Here is a 5,192-nt window from a genome sequence, read left to right as displayed (position 1 = left end):
CATACATACATACGTCTGTCCGTCCGTCCGTCCAATCCAAATGAAAGCATTACATGATCCCCTCTCTCTGTGGTTAACAGAACACAGTATCCTCCTTCAGGCATAGCTTGAAAACTCCCGCCATAAGCAAGACAGTCATGCGGAAAACTCCTCGCTTGAAATGTGCCGGAACGCGTTCCACTACAAAGTAGAAACTCCCATTTACTATCATACTGAAAAACCTAACACTCGCCAAGAAATTGAAGAACAATAGGGTAAAACCAAATGACGTTTCGGGAGCCCTACGAATCCCTTGTTCACATATGAAAACGAAAAACGAATCGGCCGTTTTCATATGTGAACAAGGGATCTCTAGGGGTCCCGAAACGTCATTTGTTTTTACCCTATTGTTCTTCAATTCCTTGGCGAGTGTTAGGTTTTTCAGAATGATGTCATTTCCTCGCCAGACCAGTTTTCGTCGACCTCTGAACTACCTCCCATTTACCATGTTCTTTGCTCATAGCTGGCACCAGAAAACTTACGCAATGACTCAATTGCCGCTTTAACTCCACGCATTGACTCAATTTCGTTAACATGGCAGCATATTCATGGAATTGGCAAGCTTCCCTAAGTAAACTTTCCGGACAGAATCTTCTCTAGAGAGCACATAAGCAAACCCGTTTACTTGGCACCATACCTACTTCGTTATCAATGTTTTCATGCGCCGAAGAGCACTTGTATGGCGAGAAATTTTGTAAACTAAAGGCGTCGGCCCGTAACAAAGAGCCGGGATGGGTGCCGATTGCCGACTTGCAAGGTCGACTGCAGAGGTTCTACAGACCGCAATCGCTAATTTTCGTGTCGTCGAACTGGACCTGCCAGTATAACGATGCAGTTAAAGGACAAGCTTCATTAAAGTACAATGTAGGCGCAATAGTTTTAAAACAAGGCAGTAATGCTTCGGTAACTTCATTACTTCGCATTTATTTGTCCCTTTGTAGAAAAGAAGAGTGTTCGGGAAAACTTTTTCCAGAATTTTTTTATGCAGATTTTCGCAAAAAAAAGGCATGCACACAGCGTTCATTTCAGGTGCTCTTACGCGCAGCAACAAGGCAGCAAAGAACAGAATCTTCAAGAGGTTTCTTTGATTCCAACTTTCATATACCTGCAGAAACAAAGAACAAAAATCCAATTATCAACCATAAAATTTGGATTGAAATGCTGCAAAGGCGCTACGCACGAAAGTAATTGGTTTAGTAAATGTCCATACAAATACCCATGAAGCACGCCTGAACGCTGCCGCAGTTAGGTGAAAATTTTGCTGTAAATGTACGTGAATTCTTTACAACTCTAGCCTAGAATTTTAACAGCACTACTTTACAATCGTACAGTGAGAACTAGCATTAAAGGACTGGTTTTATGCTATTTTACATTTTACTTCCCTCCTCACTTTCTAACCATTGCGATGCGTTCAAACACGGCTTTATGTTTGTGCAATGTCTTCAGTATCTCATCGGAATAAACCTTCTTTCTGCCCCCTACTATCTGAGCAGTCCTCTGAAAGTAATTGCAAAACAAAGCTAAATAAGCCTGTTCCAACAAGGTGAAATTCTAGCATAGTGCATCAAATAAAACTCACGACTAAGTTTTCTTTGAACCTGTTTTGCATGGTGCTCAGCCATATTTATACAGGAGTAAGGGACAGGTACTGCGTTCTCGAGATAAATGCCGTGCTCTATCAAAGACATTTACCTCGGCCTCGCCTTACGCCGTCATGATTTCATGGGAAAGCTTATATATTACCTTTCTTTATGAAGGAATGATTGGATTTCAAACCACTGATATTTATTAAAAGCCGCTTGTTGGAGCTGCTCCAATAACGGTCTTGATTATTCTTTATTGGAAAAATACACCTACGATAGTTTATCGCTCTAGCACGCTACAACTGTTTGCAGCATTGCCAAGGGCTGCCCTGAGTGCGCGCTTTATGAAACAAACAGAACAGACATGTGTTAATCTATAAAAAATCACATAACTCTTTTAAGGACACCCCATAAATATTCCGTTGTTTTAAAGGCTAGGGATGCTAAATAAAGGAATACAACTAGTAATTTTAAACGAAGGACAACTAGCTAAACGTACAGGAAGTCTACGTCTAGTGAACGTCTTTGGGTAGGTTCCTCTTGACAAGGCACCCTCCTTAAGCCGAACCTTCATTAAATTGTTCTTGTGGTCGGCTATTTAATCCCTTCCTGTTGAAAATTACATTTGCTTTCTCCTTACAAGCTGATATTACGTTTACTTAGAATCAGCTTTGGCAGTTGATAACTTAATTTCTTGCACCATAGCGATGATGTTGTGGTATAAGCATTCGCCTCGTATGCGGGAGGTTCGGAGTTCGATCCCCAGTACCGCTGGATACGCACCGGAGGTGTAGTGGGAACAAGATTTCCTCTGTCCTGATATTCGGTTTCTTTGGCACGAAATTATTCGGAAAAGGGTTTTTGTTTAGCTACAAATGCCCTTGCGGCATAAAAATGCATCATCATCATCAGCATCCTAAATGAGTGTATTCTGAATCTGGAGCCAAGTGCTACGTAAGAATATTGCAGGTTGATGCCTTCCACATTTTGATGTCTTCTGGCATCAAGTACAACCGATTAAAAAGGAGGGCGAAATACCACATGTATAGGATTTAATTTTGCACTCACATTGAAGCCTCTCTAGGCACAAAGCTCCTGTACACCGAAGTGGCATCTCGACGCAGCGCTTTCCAAGGTGGCAGACTTGCTTCTGGAAACGAATAGATAAAGTAGTTTCCTGTTGGGATCGGAACATCACTTCGCATTGGACACCTTCTTTGATCTGCAATGGTGCAGCTTGTTGCCGAGATGACATTGCCTTTTATACTTTTGCTCCGACACAAGCAAATGGCATTTTGCGGAAACGACGGCGCGAAAAGGAAGATGAGAAAGCATCAGAGAACACATTTTATCTCTGAAAAGGGCCCGTCGTGGTTGAAATGAAGTAATATCGACACTGGAAGCTTCGCAAAAAAGAGCAGCAGCCTATTATACGGGAGGCAAATAACTCTTATGTGCACACCGCCCATCATCCCTCCCCCCCCCCCCCCCCCCCCTCGCGCGCCCTCGGCCCCTGGTCTGTATTTGCGAATAAGTTATAAGTTAACCACCGGAAGGAAGGCTTGCTATTTCGCCAGTCTTGTTAATTATCATATGTGCCTTTTTCCTTGTCCTTTGTCTCTGTTTACAATAGACGATACTAAAGCTATGTAGTAGCAAAAAAGTCCAAATTCAGACCTGTGACTACAGAACATTACACCTGCTATGAGATTACATGCTTCAAGTGCCAAAATTGAGAAAACATCTTTCCAGGTTGTCATAAATTGGAGATGAGAACAAATGGCCCGCTGCAGTCGTCGATAGTGGCGTGCTATCAATTTCTCCATACGTCCTCAAAAACGCGTAACCTATTCTCCGAGTATTCTAAATGTTAGTAAATTAAATGCTGCGCTTGTTACATCAAAGGTAGAGGGTACTTACGCCGCACCGACGTCCAGGGCCCGTACGCTCTATTCCGCTTCTTCCGGGGTATCCTTGCGCTTCGACCATTGTGACTGCGAAAAATGGACGTGCACTTCTATGTAGATGTTTTGAAGTCTGTGTAGAGATTCTAGCACCGCAAAGTATAGCGAGCAGTTGGCACCTATCAGGCAAGGATACGAAACGAACCGAACAGGGTGTATTTCATTTTCTGTGCGTTTCTCGTGGTTTGGACCGTCAGATAGTAAAATATATGCGGTCAATGAGAGCTAAAAATATAGCCGCCTGATGCATTCCTGCAGTAAAGAAAGTTAAGGTAACCCTCTGATCACGTACCACTCGTCCATAAGGGTCTTGAAGAATTATTGATCCACACAAGTTGAGCACATGCTCCCAGGCAGGAGATTAGCAATTTCGGCCGTCATGAATGAACTCGACGATCATATCGCGCTAAGAAAGGATGTTGCAGCTTTGATACAGAGCAATCCTAACAGTCGCAAGCTTATACTTGCAAAAAAGAAACTAAGCTTCAGAACGGTAGACCTACAATGTGTATCACGCGGAACTATGCAGCTGCCCCCTTGCAAACAATTTCACCTGCTACGGCGAGAAGAGCCAATTTGGCAACCTAAACTTCAATGGAAGTTTCATACGGTTTCTCACCTCAGTTGCCTCGCATAGCAACGTATTACTGAAGACAAACCAATCGCCATTTTAGCGACATGTGCAACACTTTAGTTTTAAAAATAAAACCGGTTTCCTTTACTAATAGATACCTATCACTCGCTTACATGCGTCAGCTCTCACCTGCCAGAAGGAGTACTGCCAGCACAACGGCGAAGTTCTTCATTTTTGGGGTCTTCCCAGCGCGTTAGTGCCTGCCAGTTGGACGGGCCGCTCCGCTTTTATTTCGAGCACCGTACGTTTGGGCCCCACATCCGGTCACCCAAAGTGCACTCGTGCGGATATCCCTAGCACTCAGTAAACAAGTTTTTACATCTCCCAGGAGGGCCCTCTTTTGTTCAGGTTCTACGAAATCTCTGTAGCGTGAACGTAGCACAGCGTCTAGGCTTGAAGTCCCAAGGGTGCATGTGTTCGCTGAGAGTGAGCGGGCAGTTACAACTTGTATTATGGGGGCGTGACATTGAACGCGTCAGTTACTCTGAGGACAACACCCCGCTGCACGTGGCGAGAGAAAAATAGAATAGCTGCACGTGGCGACAGAAAATAGAAAATAGAACACCTGCACTCCACCGTGATCTACTGTTGCGGAGAGTCAGGGATTCACATTTTATAGCCTCTACTACAACCCCATCAGCTCATTCGTTTAGTTGGAGTTTGCTTGGAGCCCGCCAAACAACTTATAAACTCAAGTGGTTTCGTCTAGAGCGGATTGGTTGCATGACAGAATTAACGAAGCAAGAGGCTAGTTATATGAGCGGTCAAGGTGGCTTCTGGTTATTGGCATCACCGTCTTATATACAGTATTCCTGGCATGCACAAACACGGCCAGTAAACGAAGTCATCCCACACCGGAGCCCATCGAGCTTAGAAATTTTGACCGCATTCAAAACGCATGCATGGCGCTACCTTTCTCTCTTGGCTACTGTTGCAAATTTCTAGTTAATGAAGCTGGGACATGTATGGAGA

At 43.9% G+C, this 5,192-nt stretch overlaps 1 long non-coding RNA gene across 2 annotated transcripts; it reads right to left on the bottom strand.

Annotated features, from left to right (window-relative positions):
- Nucleotides 1-1,030: 1,030 nt before the first annotated feature.
- Nucleotides 1,031-4,407, bottom strand: LOC149359575 (uncharacterized). Of its 2 annotated transcripts, none has more exons than XR_016288288.1 (4): nucleotides 4,350-4,407; nucleotides 3,543-3,616; nucleotides 2,691-2,799; nucleotides 1,031-1,144 (listed from the first exon to the last, which is right to left on the bottom strand). It is a non-coding gene; the product is annotated as an uncharacterized LOC149359575 (long non-coding RNA). The 2 variants fall into 2 exon arrangements; XR_016288289.1 differs by having other exon boundaries at nucleotides 2,691-2,772.
- Between the last annotated feature and the right edge of the window lie 785 nt (nucleotides 4,408-5,192).

The sequence above is a fragment of the Amblyomma mixtum genome, chromosome 2, assembly GCF_055824585.1.
Source record: "Amblyomma mixtum isolate Tamu chromosome 2, ASM5582458v1, whole genome shotgun sequence".
Lineage (NCBI taxonomy): Eukaryota > Metazoa > Arthropoda > Arachnida > Ixodida > Ixodidae > Amblyomma > Amblyomma mixtum.
Note: the sequence above shows the minus strand (reverse complement) of the source record. Positions and strands in the feature narration are given on the sequence as shown.